Source organism: Phyllobates terribilis, unplaced genomic scaffold (genome assembly GCF_046119375.1).
Source record: "Phyllobates terribilis strain yellow unplaced genomic scaffold, ASM4611937v1 Scaffold_325__1_contigs__length_2139453, whole genome shotgun sequence".
NCBI lineage: Eukaryota > Metazoa > Chordata > Amphibia > Anura > Dendrobatidae > Phyllobates > Phyllobates terribilis.
The window spans coordinates 1-13,239 of record NW_027363085.1 but is presented as its reverse complement, the minus strand read 5'-3'; the positions used below and the strand labels follow the sequence as shown (position 1 = coordinate 13,239).

Genomic DNA, 13,239 nt, shown 5'->3' with positions numbered 1-13,239 from the left:
GCCTCCTTCCCTCTCTCTCCTCCCTCTCCAATCTTTCCAGCACTTTCAGTGCGCTTGCCATCTGCCTCCTCTCCAGCTCCTCCTCCTTCTGTTCTTTATCAGAACGTCTAGGTGCACTCATAGGACAGTCCTTATACATGTGATCACTACTCCCACAGACATCACAGGACTTGGCCTCTGGACACTGGTTGGCCATATGCCCCTCCTTTCTGCAATTTCGGCAACACTGCCCTTTAAGGCATGTTACCATGGTATGTCCGAAAGAAAAGCATCTACGGCAAAACATGGGCTGGCCTGGGTAAAAGAGGAAACCTCTATGGCCTGCAACGGAAAAATTTGATGGAGGGTGTCTAAAGCCCCCCACACTGTCAGGATCCCTTTTCAATTTCACACGGAATTTATACTGACAGTTAAAGATTCCTAGACAATTGACTTGCTTCACTCCCTTCCGCACATATTCACAGTAGCGAGAGAGGAAGCACTCCAGCAGCTCAGGGTCTGTAAAAGGGTTATAGACAGTCACAGTCACCTCCTTTTCTTGCAGACCAAACAAAGGTTCCCATCTAACTCCTTCCAAGCAGGGGTCACTAGAGTGACCACGGAGCCATTCAAAGACATTAAGGCAAACATCCTGGTCCATAAAGGTAACGTCATAATTACCTTGACGTGAAAATTCGTTGACACTGAAGATCTCAGAACGTCTTGCTCCAGCTTTGCCTTCAACGATGTCTTGGACAATGAAAACCACGTTGTTCTTGTTCTGGTCAGATGGATCCACGGACAAACGGATGGTGTTCTTCACAAAAGACATCTTGGATTCTGTCGGTATGGAATACCACAGGAAAAAGCAGAAAATCCTCCACAAAAGGGTCCGGATTCCTCCAGGAGACTCGCACCAATCAAGGTACAGTCATACGATCGCAGCCAAAAGGCCGAGAAGCGATAACCAGAATTGGTTTCAAACTACGGAGCCACCCAAGGATCCTGAAAAGTCCATTTGTGGAGATGAGCTCCTGGACTCCCGTTAAGAAGACATGTTGTCAACCTCTAGATCCCTTACATGCCTGCACTTTTCGGCTTGCTGCTGCTGCAATCCACGCGTTTTAGATCTGCATAACTCCACCTCTTTAAACACAGCACCTTCACCCCCTGCTGTTCCCACCCGCCTCAACACCGTTGGAAGGGAGGAGAACCAATTAAGGCGGGGGGTGGGGTGGAACGAGCAGCTGTCTACCCTTAGCAGGAGGGCTCCTGATTACATACCTCTCCTGCTGCTGCTGCTGCTGGCTGTCCAGCAGCAGACTGAAGGTGGCTGCTGCTGTGCACAGGTATATAAAGGCTCAGAGCCTATTATGACACGCGCAGCCAGCGTTCCATTGCCACATTCCATCTACTGCAGGCAGGATACCTGGCTGGCTGAATGTCGCTGAGAAGCTCACAGAGACCGCCATAAGCAACAGTTTAACAGAATGCCACAGACTAATCAACCAAACTTTTTGGGTTGGGTTCTCTTTTATAGTCTGCAGGCATTAAATGAAAGAAGTCAGTGTTCCAGAAGAAGGAGACAACGTTTCAGAAAAGGCATTGTAGCAAACCAAAAAAGAAATTTTAAGCGCAGCAGAGTAACCAGCGCACATACCTGTTAGCTCAGGTGAGTTTAAAAGGCTGCTGTTGATAACAAGGACATTTGCTAAATAGATGGTGTGTGTGCAACAATATACTGAAAGGTCAATTATATTGTGCAGCTTATCTCACCACCTGTAGTTATTTAGGTGAAAGCTCCAAAATGCTTGCCTAATATGTCTGTTTATCCAAAAGGAAGTAAAAAGGGAGAGCTAGAAAGATAGCATTGCATCACATTACATGGCAATGCAATGCACAGTTGCTGAAGTTGAACCAAAATGAGCTTGTAATCTGGCTTCTGCAACTTTGAACATGAAAAATCCAATGAGGAGAAGAAAAGCAAAGCCAAAGAGTCCATCCCAAAATCCGACAAACAAGCAAAATGAACAAAAAACATTGAATTCAATTCTTTCTGATTTTAGAAACTGCATTAAAGAAGGGGTGCACCGGTCCTGGAGATACTGCAATACCAGGTCAATGCGTGGAGTGGACAGAGCAAGCTCTTTTTCCATCTCCCTGTTCTAAAAATCCATTTAATATATGGTCCCCAGATAGGGGACGTATCAGATATTAAACTGATAAGAACAGATACTACACTTGATCTTAGCCAAAAGGCCGAGAAGCGATAACCAGAATTGGTTTCAAACTACGGAGCCACCCAAGGATCCTGAAAAGTCCATTTGTGGAGATGAGCTCCTGGACTCCCGTTAAGAAGACATGTTGTCAACCTCTAGATCCCTTACATGCCTGCACTTTTCGGCTTGCTGCTGCTGCAATCCACGCGTTTTAGATCTGCATAACTCCACCTCTTTAAACACAGCACCTTCACCCCCTGCTGTTCCCACCCGCCTCAACACCGTTGGAAGGGAGGAGAACCAATTAAGGCGGGGGGTGGGGTGGAACGAGCAGCTGTCTACCCTTAGCAGGAGGGCTCCTGATTACATACCTCTCCTGCTGCTGCTGCTGCTGGCTGTCCAGCAGCAGACTGAAGGTGGCTGCTGCTGTGCACAGGTATATAAAGGCTCAGAGCCTATTATGACACGCGCAGCCAGCGTTCCATTGCCACATTCCATCTACTGCAGGCAGGATACCTGGCTGGCTGAATGTCGCTGAGAAGCTCACAGAGACCGCCATAAGCAACAGTTTAACAGAATGCCACAGACTAATCAACCAAACTTTTTGGGTTGGGTTCTCTTTTATAGTCTGCAGGCATTAAATGAAAGAAGTCAGTGTTCCAGCAGAAGGAGACAACGTTTCAGAAAAGGCATTGTAGCAAACCAAAAAAGAAATTTTAAGCGCAGCAGAGTAACCAGCGCACATACCTGTTAGCTCAGGTGAGTTTAAAAGGCTGCTGTTGATAACAAGGGCATTTGCTAAATAGATGGTGTGTGTGCAACAATATACTGAAAGGTCAATTATATTGTGCAGCTTATCTCACCACCTGTAGTTATTTAGGTGAAAGCTCCAAAATGCTTGCCTAATATGTCTGTTTATCCAAAAGGAAGTAAAAAGGGAGAGCTAGAAAGATAGCATTGCATCACATTACATGGCAATGCAATGCACAGTTGCTGAAGTTGAACCAAAATGAGCTTGTAATCTGGCTTCTGCAACTTTGAACATGAAAAATCCAATGAGGAGAAGAAAAGCAAAGCCAAAGAGTCCATCCCAAAATCCGACAAACAAGCAAAATGAACAAAAAACATTGAATTCAATTCTTTCTGATTTTAGAAACTGCATTAAAGAAGGGGTGCACCGGTCCTGGAGATACTGCAATACCAGGTCAATGCGTGGAGTGGACAGAGCAAGCTCTTTTTCCATCTCCCTGTTCTAAAAATCCATTTAATATATGGTCCCCAGATAGGGGACGTATCAGATATTAAACTGATAAGAACAGATACTACACTTGATCTTAGCCAAAAGGCCGAGAAGCGATAACCAGAATTGGTTTCAAACTACGGAGCCACCCAAGGATCCTGAAAAGTCCATTTGTGGAGATGAGCTCCTGGACTCCCGTTAAGAAGACATGTTGTCAACCTCTAGATCCCTTACATGCCTGCACTTTTCGGCTTGCTGCTGCTGCAATCCACGCGTTTTAGATCTGCATAACTCCACCTCTTTAAACACAGCACCTTCACCCCCTGCTGTTCCCACCCGCCTCAACACCGTTGGAAGGGAGGAGAACCAATTAAGGCGGGGGGTGGGGTGGAACGAGCAGCTGTCTACCCTTAGCAGGAGGGCTCCTGATTACATACCTCTCCTGCTGCTGCTGCTGCTGGCTGTCCAGCAGCAGACTGAAGGTGGCTGCTGCTGTGCACAGGTATATAAAGGCTCAGAGCCTATTATGACACGCGCAGCCAGCGTTCCATTGCCACATTCCATCTACTGCAGGCAGGATACCTGGCTGGCTGAATGTCGCTGAGAAGCTCACAGAGACCGCCATAAGCAACAGTTTAACAGAATGCCACAGACTAATCAACCAAACTTTTTGGGTTGGGTTCTCTTTTATAGTCTGCAGGCATTAAATGAAAGAAGTCAGTGTTCCAGCAGAAGGAGACAACGTTTCAGAAAAGGCATTGTAGCAAACCAAAAAAGAAATTTTAAGCGCAGCAGAGTAACCAGGGCACATACCTGTTAGCTCAGGTGAGTTTAAAAGGCTGCTGTTGATAACAAGGGCATTTGCTAAATAGATGGTGTGTGTGCAACAATATACTGAAAGGTCAATTATATTGTGCAGCTTATCTCACCACCTGTAGTTATTTAGGTGAAAGCTCCAAAATGCTTGCCTAATATGTCTGTTTATCCAAAAGGAAGTAAAAAGGGAGAGCTAGAAAGATAGCATTGCATCACATTACATGGCAATGCAATGCACAGTTGCTGAAGTTGAACCAAAATGAGCTTGTAATCTGGCTTCTGCAACTTTGAACATGAAAAATCCAATGAGGAGAAGAAAAGCAAAGCCAAAGAGTCCATCCCAAAATCCGACAAACAAGCAAAATGAACAAAAAACATTGAATTCAATTCTTTCTGATTTTAGAAACTGCATTAAAGAAGGGGTGCACCGGTCCTGGAGATACTGCAATACCAGGTCAATGCGTGGAGTGGACAGAGCAAGCTCTTTTTCCATCTCCCTGTTCTAAAAATCCATTTAATATATGGTCCCCAGATAGGGGACGTATCAGATATTAAACTGATAAGAACAGATACTACACTTGATCTTAGCCAAAAGGCCGAGAAGCGATAACCAGAATTGGTTTCAAACTACGGAGCCACCCAAGGATCCTGAAAAGTCCATTTGTGGAGATGAGCTCCTGGACTCCCGTTAAGAAGACATGTTGTCAACCTCTAGATCCCTTACATGCCTGCACTTTTCGGCTTGCTGCTGCTGCAATCCACGCGTTTTAGATCTGCATAACTCCACCTCTTTAAACACAGCACCTTCACCCCCTGCTGTTCCCACCCGCCTCAACACCGTTGGAAGGGAGGAGAACCAATTAAGGCGGGGGGTGGGGTGGAACGAGCAGCTGTCTACCCTTAGCAGGAGGGCTCCTGATTACATACCTCTCCTGCTGCTGCTGCTGCTGGCTGTCCAGCAGCAGACTGAAGGTGGCTGCTGCTGTGCACAGGTATATAAAGGCTCAGAGCCTATTATGACACGCGCAGCCAGCGTTCCATTGCCACATTCCATCTACTGCAGGCAGGATACCTGGCTGGCTGAATGTCGCTGAGAAGCTCACAGAGACCGCCATAAGCAACAGTTTAACAGAATGCCACAGACTAATCAACCAAACTTTTTGGGTTGGGTTCTCTTTTATAGTCTGCAGGCATTAAATGAAAGAAGTCAGTGTTCCAGCAGAAGGAGACAACGTTTCAGAAAAGGCATTGTAGCAAACCAAAAAAGAAATTTTAAGCGCAGCAGAGTAACCAGGGCACATACCTGTTAGCTCAGGTGAGTTTAAAAGGCTGCTGTTGATAACAAGGGCATTTGCTAAATAGATGGTGTGTGTGCAACAATATACTGAAAGGTCAATTATATTGTGCAGCTTATCTCACCACCTGTAGTTATTTAGGTGAAAGCTCCAAAATGCTTGCCTAATATGTCTGTTTATCCAAAAGGAAGTAAAAAGGGAGAGCTAGAAAGATAGCATTGCATCACATTACATGGCAATGCAATGCACAGTTGCTGAAGTTGAACCAAAATGAGCTTGTAATCTGGCTTCTGCAACTTTGAACATGAAAAATCCAATGAGGAGAAGAAAAGCAAAGCCAAAGAGTCCATCCCAAAATCCGACAAACAAGCAAAATGAACAAAAAACATTGAATTCAATTCTTTCTGATTTTAGAAACTGCATTAAAGAAGGGGTGCACCGGTCCTGGAGATACTGCAATACCAGGTCAATGCGTGGAGTGGACAGAGCAAGCTCTTTTTCCATCTCCCTGTTCTAAAAATCCATTTAATATATGGTCCCCAGATAGGGGACGTATCAGATATTAAACTGATAAGAACAGATACTACACTTGATCTTAGCCAAAAGGCCGAGAAGCGATAACCAGAATTGGTTTCAAACTACGGAGCCACCCAAGGATCCTGAAAAGTCCATTTGTGGAGATGAGCTCCTGGACTCCCGTTAAGAAGACATGTTGTCAACCTCTAGATCCCTTACATGCCTGCACTTTTCGGCTTGCTGCTGCTGCAATCCACGCGTTTTAGATCTGCATAACTCCACCTCTTTAAACACAGCACCTTCACCCCCTGCTGTTCCCACCCGCCTCAACACCGTTGGAAGGGAGGAGAACCAATTAAGGCAGGGGGTGGGGTGGAACGAGCAGCTGTCTACCCTTAGCAGGAGGGCTCCTGATTACATACCTCTCCTGCTGCTGCTGCTGCTGGCTGTCCAGCAGCAGACTGAAGGTGGCTGCTGCTGTGCACAGGTATATAAAGGCTCAGAGCCTATTATGACACGCGCAGCCAGCGTTCCATTGCCACATTCCATCTACTACAGGCAGGATACCTGGCTGGCTGAATGTCGCTGAGAAGCTCACAGAGACCGCCATAAGCAACAGTTTAACAGAATGCCACAGACTAATCAACCAAACTTTTTGGGTTGGGTTCTCTTTTATAGTCTGCAGGCATTAAATGAAAGAAGTCAGTGTTCCAGAAGAAGGAGACAACGTTTCAGAAAAGGCATTGTAGCAAACCAAAAAAGAAATTTTAAGCGCAGCAGAGTAACCAGCGCACATACCTGTTAGCTCAGGTGAGTTTAAAAGGCTGCTGTTGATAACAAGGACATTTGCTAAATAGATGGTGTGTGTGCAACAATATACTGAAAGGTCAATTATATTGTGCAGCTTATCTCACCACCTGTAGTTATTTAGGTGAAAGCTCCAAAATGCTTGCCTAATATGTCTGTTTATCCAAAAGGAAGTAAAAAGGGAGAGCTAGAAAGATAGCATTGCATCACATTACATGGCAATGCAATGCACAGTTGCTGAAGTTGAACCAAAATGAGCTTGTAATCTGGCTTCTGCAACTTTGAACATGAAAAATCCAATGAGGAGAAGAAAAGCAAAGCCAAAGAGTCCATCCCAAAATCCGACAAACAAGCAAAATGAACAAAAAACATTGAATTCAATTCTTTCTGATTTTAGAAACTGCATTAAAGAAGGGGTGCACCGGTCCTGGAGATACTGCAATACCAGGTCAATGCGTGGAGTGGACAGAGCAAGCTCTTTTTCCATCTCCCTGTTCTAAAAATCCATTTAATATATGGTCCCCAGATAGGGGACGTATCAGATATTAAACTGATAAGAACAGATACTACACTTGATCATAGCCAAAAGGCCGAGAAGCGATAACCAGAATTGGTTTCAAACTACGGAGCCACCCAAGGATCCTGAAAAGTCCATTTGTGGAGATGAGCTCCTGGACTCCCGTTAAGAAGACATGTTGTCAACCTCTAGATCCCTTACATGCCTGCACTTTTCGGCTTGCTGCTGCTGCAATCCACGCGTTTTAGATCTGCATAACTCCACCTCTTTAAACACAGCACCTTCACCCCCTGCTGTTCCCACCCGCCTCAACACCGTTGGAAGGGAGGAGAACCAATTAAGGCGGGGGGTGGGGTGGAACGAGCAGCTGTCTACCCTTAGCAGGAGGGCTCCTGATTACATACCTCTCCTGCTGCTGCTGCTGCTGGCTGTCCAGCAGCAGACTGAAGGTGGCTGCTGCTGTGCACAGGTATATAAAGGCTCAGAGCCTATTATGACACGCGCAGCCAGCGTTCCATTGCCACATTCCATCTACTGCAGGCAGGATACCTGGCTGGCTGAATGTCGCTGAGAAGCTCACAGAGACCGCCATAAGCAACAGTTTAACAGAATGCCACAGACTAATCAACCAAACTTTTTGGGTTGGGTTCTCTTTTATAGTCTGCAGGCATTAAATGAAAGAAGTCAGTGTTCCAGCAGAAGGAGACAACGTTTCAGAAAAGGCATTGTAGCAAACCAAAAAAGAAATTTTAAGCGCAGCAGAGTAACCAGCGCACATACCTGTTAGCTCAGGTGAGTTTAAAAGGCTGCTGTTGATAACAAGGGCATTTGCTAAATAGATGGTGTGTGTGCAACAATATACTGAAAGGTCAATTATATTGTGCAGCTTATCTCACCACCTGTAGTTATTTAGGTGAAAGCTCCAAAATGCTTGCCTAATATGTCTGTTTATCCAAAAGGAAGTAAAAAGGGAGAGCTAGAAAGATAGCATTGCATCACATTACATGGCAATGCAATGCACAGTTGCTGAAGTTGAACCAAAATGAGCTTGTAATCTGGCTTCTGCAACTTTGAACATGAAAAATCCAATGAGGAGAAGAAAAGCAAAGCCAAAGAGTCCATCCCAAAATCCGACAAACAAGCAAAATGAACAAAAAACATTGAATTCAATTCTTTCTGATTTTAGAAACTGCATTAAAGAAGGGGTGCACCGGTCCTGGAGATACTGCAATACCAGGTCAATGCGTGGAGTGGACAGAGCAAGCTCTTTTTCCATCTCCCTGTTCTAAAAATCCATTTAATATATGGTCCCCAGATAGGGGACGTATCAGATATTAAACTGATAAGAACAGATACTACACTTGATCTTAGCCAAAAGGCCGAGAAGCGATAACCAGAATTGGTTTCAAACTACGGAGCCACCCAAGGATCCTGAAAAGTCCATTTGTGGAGATGAGCTCCTGGACTCCCGTTAAGAAGACATGTTGTCAACCTCTAGATCCCTTACATGCCTGCACTTTTCGGCTTGCTGCTGCTGCAATCCACGCGTTTTAGATCTGCATAACTCCACCTCTTTAAACACAGCACCTTCACCCCCTGCTGTTCCCACCCGCCTCAACACCGTTGGAAGGGAGGAGAACCAATTAAGGCGGGGGGTGGGGTGGAACGAGCAGCTGTCTACCCTTAGCAGGAGGGCTCCTGATTACATACCTCTCCTGCTGCTGCTGCTGCTGGCTGTCCAGCAGCAGACTGAAGGTGGCTGCTGCTGTGCACAGGTATATAAAGGCTCAGAGCCTATTATGACACGCGCAGCCAGCGTTCCATTGCCACATTCCATCTACTGCAGGCAGGATACCTGGCTGGCTGAATGTCGCTGAGAAGCTCACAGAGACCGCCATAAGCAACAGTTTAACAGAATGCCACAGACTAATCAACCAAACTTTTTGGGTTGGGTTCTCTTTTATAGTCTGCAGGCATTAAATGAAAGAAGTCAGTGTTCCAGCAGAAGGAGACAACGTTTCAGAAAAGGCATTGTAGCAAACCAAAAAAGAAATTTTAAGCGCAGCAGAGTAACCAGGGCACATACCTGTTAGCTCAGGTGAGTTTAAAAGGCTGCTGTTGATAACAAGGGCATTTGCTAAATAGATGGTGTGTGTGCAACAATATACTGAAAGGTCAATTATATTGTGCAGCTTATCTCACCACCTGTAGTTATTTAGGTGAAAGCTCCAAAATGCTTGCCTAATATGTCTGTTTATCCAAAAGGAAGTAAAAAGGGAGAGCTAGAAAGATAGCATTGCATCACATTACATGGCAATGCAATGCACAGTTGCTGAAGTTGAACCAAAATGAGCTTGTAATCTGGCTTCTGCAACTTTGAACATGAAAAATCCAATGAGGAGAAGAAAAGCAAAGCCAAAGAGTCCATCCCCAAATCCGACAAACAAGCAAAATGAACAAAAAACATTGAATTCAATTCTTTCTGATTTTAGAAACTGCATTAAAGAAGGGGTGCACCGGTCCTGGAGATACTGCAATACCAGGTCAATGCGTGGAGTGGACAGAGCAAGCTCTTTTTCCATCTCCCTGTTCTAAAAATCCATTTAATATATGGTCCCCAGATAGGGGACGTATCAGATATTAAACTGATAAGAACAGATACTACACTTGATCTTAGCCAAAAGGCCGAGAAGCGATAACCAGAATTGGTTTCAAACTACGGAGCCACCCAAGGATCCTGAAAAGTCCATTTGTGGAGATGAGCTCCTGGACTCCCGTTAAGAAGACATGTTGTCAACCTCTAGATCCCTTACATGCCTGCACTTTTCGGCTTGCTGCTGCTGCAATCCACGCGTTTTAGATCTGCATAACTCCACCTCTTTAAACACAGCACCTTCACCCCCTGCTGTTCCCACCCGCCTCAACACCGTTGGAAGGGAGGAGAACCAATTAAGGCAGGGGGTGGGGTGGAACGAGCAGCTGTCTACCCTTAGCAGGAGGGCTCCTGATTACATACCTCTCCTGCTGCTGCTGCTGCTGGCTGTCCAGCAGCAGACTGAAGGTGGCTGCTGCTGTGCACAGGTATATAAAGGCTCAGAGCCTATTATGACACGCGCAGCCAGCGTTCCATTGCCACATTCCATCTACTACAGGCAGGATACCTGGCTGGCTGAATGTCGCTGAGAAGCTCACAGAGACCGCCATAAGCAACAGTTTAACAGAATGCCACAGACTAATCAACCAAACTTTTTGGGTTGGGTTCTCTTTTATAGTCTGCAGGCATTAAATGAAAGAAGTCAGTGTTCCAGCAGAAGGAGACAACGTTTCAGAAAAGGCATTGTAGCAAACCAAAAAAGAAATTTTAAGCGCAGCAGAGTAACCAGCGCACATACCTGTTAGCTCAGGTGAGTTTAAAAGGCTGCTGTTGATAACAAGGGCATTTGCTAAATAGATGGTGTGTGTGCAACAATATACTGAAAGGTCAATTATATTGTGCAGCTTATCTCACCACCTGTAGTTATTTAGGTGAAAGCTCCAAAATGCTTGCCTAATATGTCTGTTTATCCAAAAGGAAGTAAAAAGGGAGAGCTAGAAAGATAGCATTGCATCACATTACATGGCAATGCAATGCAAAGTTGCTGAAGCTGAACCAAAATGAGCTTGTAATCTGGCTTCTGCAACTTTGAACATGAAAAATCCAATGAGGAGAAGAAAAGCAAAGCCAAAGAGTCCATCCCAAAATCCGACAAACAAGCAAAATGAACAAAAAACATTGAATTCAATTCTTTCTGATTTTAGAAACTGCATTAAAGAAGGGGTGCACCAGTCCTGGAGATACTGCAATACCAGGTCAATGCGTGGAGTGGACAGAGCAAGCTCTTTTTCCATCTCCCTGTTCTAAAAATCCATTTAATATATGGTCCCCAGATAGGGGACGTATCAGATATTAAACTGATAAGAACAGATACTACACTTGATCTTAGCCAAAAGGCCGAGAAGCGATAACCAGAATTGGTTTCAAACTACGGAGCCACCCAAGGATCCTGAAAAGTCCATTTGTGGAGATGAGCTCCTGGACTCCCGTTAAGAAGACATGTTGTCAACCTCTAGATCCCTTACATGCCTGCACTTTTCGGCTTGCTGCTGCTGCAATCCACGCGTTTTAGATCTGCATAACTCCACCTCTTTAAACACAGCACCTTCACCCCCTGCTGTTCCCACCCGCCTCAACACCGTTGGAAGGGAGGAGAACCAATTAAGGCGGGGGGTGGGGTGGAACGAGCAGCTGTCTACCCTTAGCAGGAGGGCTCCTGATTACATACCTCTCCTGCTGCTGCTGCTGCTGGCTGTCCAGCAGCAGACTGAAGGTGGCTGCTGCTGTGCACAGGTATATAAAGGCTCAGAGCCTATTATGACACGCGCAGCCAGCGTTCCATTGCCACATTCCATCTACTGCAGGCAGGATACCTGGCTGGCTGAATGTCGCTGAGAAGCTCACAGAGACCGCCATAAGCAACAGTTTAACAGAATGCCACAGACTAATCAACCAAACTTTTTGGGTTGGGTTCTCTTTTATAGTCTGCAGGCATTAAATGAAAGAAGTCAGTGTTCCAGCAGAAGGAGACAACGTTTCAGAAAAGGCATTGTAGCAAACCAAAAAAGAAATTTTAAGCGCAGCAGAGTAACCAGCGCACATACCTGTTAGCTCAGGTGAGTTTAAAAGGCTGCTGTTGATAACAAGGGCATTTGCTAAATAGATGGTGTGTGTGCAACAATATACTGAAAGGTCAATTATATTGTGCAGCTTATCTCACCACCTGTAGTTATTTAGGTGAAAGCTCCAAAATGCTTGCCTAATATGTCTGTTTATCCAAAAGGAAGTAAAAAGGGAGAGCTAGAAAGATAGCATTGCATCACATTACATGGCAATGCAATGCACAGTTGCTGAAGTTGAACCAAAATGAGCTTGTAATCTGGCTTCTGCAACTTTGAACATGAAAAATCCAATGAGGAGAAGAAAAGCAAAGCCAAAGAGTCCATCCCAAAATCCGACAAACAAGCAAAATGAACAAAAAACATTGAATTCAATTCTTTCTGATTTTAGAAACTGCATTAAAGAAGGGGTGCACCGGTCCTGGAGATACTGCAATACCAGGTCAATGCGTGGAGTGGACAGAGCAAGCTCTTTTTCCATCTCCCTGTTCTAAAAATCCATTTAATATATGGTCCCCAGATAGGGGACGTATCAGATATTAAACTGATAAGAACAGATACTACACTTGATCTTAGCCAAAAGGCCGAGAAGCGATAACCAGAATTGGTTTCAAACTACGGAGCCACCCAAAGATCCTGAAAAGTCCATTTGTGGAGATGAGCTCCTGGATTCCCGTTAAGAAGACATGTTGTCAACCTCTAGATCCCTTACATGCCTGCACTTTTCGGCTTGCTGCTGCTGCAATCCACGCGTTTTAGATCTGCATAACTCCACCTCTTTAAACACAGCACCTTCACCCCCTGCTGTTCCCACCCGCCTCAACACCGTTGGAAGGGAGGAGAACCAATTAAGGCGGGGGGTGGGGTGGAACGAGCAGCTGTCTACCCTTAGCAGGAGGGCTCCTGATTACATACCTCTCCTGCTGCTGCTGCTGCTGGCTGTCCAGCAGCAGACTGAAGGTGGCTGCTGCTGTGCACAGGTATATAAAGGCTCAGAGCCTATTATGACACGCGCAGCCAGCGTTCCATTGCCACATTCCATCTACTGCAGGCAGGATACCTGGCTGGCTGAATGTCGCTGAGAAGCTCACAGAGACCGCCATAAGCAACAGTTTAACAGAATGCCACAGACTAATC

At 45.4% G+C, this 13,239-nt stretch overlaps 9 non-coding genes across 9 annotated transcripts; all 9 read right to left on the bottom strand.

Moving 5' to 3' along the window:
* Positions 1-2,059: 2,059 nt before the first annotated feature.
* Positions 2,060-2,250, bottom strand: LOC141221264 (U2 spliceosomal RNA). The gene has a single exon (XR_012289304.1). It is a non-coding gene; the product is annotated as a U2 spliceosomal RNA (small nuclear RNA).
* A 1,115-nt stretch (positions 2,251-3,365) lies between these two features.
* LOC141221252 (U2 spliceosomal RNA) lies at positions 3,366-3,556 on the bottom strand. The gene has a single exon (XR_012289292.1). It is a non-coding gene; the product is annotated as a U2 spliceosomal RNA (small nuclear RNA).
* A 1,115-nt stretch (positions 3,557-4,671) lies between these two features.
* On the bottom strand, positions 4,672-4,862 carry LOC141221241 (U2 spliceosomal RNA). The gene has a single exon (XR_012289281.1). It is a non-coding gene; the product is annotated as a U2 spliceosomal RNA (small nuclear RNA).
* Positions 4,863-5,977: 1,115 nt separating this feature from the next.
* Positions 5,978-6,168, bottom strand: LOC141221229 (U2 spliceosomal RNA). The gene has a single exon (XR_012289270.1). It is a non-coding gene; the product is annotated as a U2 spliceosomal RNA (small nuclear RNA).
* A 1,115-nt stretch (positions 6,169-7,283) lies between these two features.
* LOC141221487 (U2 spliceosomal RNA) lies at positions 7,284-7,474 on the bottom strand. The gene has a single exon (XR_012289518.1). It is a non-coding gene; the product is annotated as a U2 spliceosomal RNA (small nuclear RNA).
* Positions 7,475-8,589: 1,115 nt separating this feature from the next.
* LOC141221218 (U2 spliceosomal RNA) lies at positions 8,590-8,780 on the bottom strand. The gene has a single exon (XR_012289259.1). It is a non-coding gene; the product is annotated as a U2 spliceosomal RNA (small nuclear RNA).
* A 1,115-nt stretch (positions 8,781-9,895) lies between these two features.
* Positions 9,896-10,086, bottom strand: LOC141221207 (U2 spliceosomal RNA). Its single transcript, XR_012289248.1, has one exon. It is a non-coding gene; the product is annotated as a U2 spliceosomal RNA (small nuclear RNA).
* A 1,115-nt stretch (positions 10,087-11,201) lies between these two features.
* On the bottom strand, positions 11,202-11,392 carry LOC141221463 (U2 spliceosomal RNA). Its single transcript, XR_012289494.1, has one exon. It is a non-coding gene; the product is annotated as a U2 spliceosomal RNA (small nuclear RNA).
* Positions 11,393-12,507: 1,115 nt separating this feature from the next.
* LOC141221195 (U2 spliceosomal RNA) lies at positions 12,508-12,698 on the bottom strand. The gene has a single exon (XR_012289237.1). It is a non-coding gene; the product is annotated as a U2 spliceosomal RNA (small nuclear RNA).
* Positions 12,699-13,239: the final 541 nt, after the last annotated feature.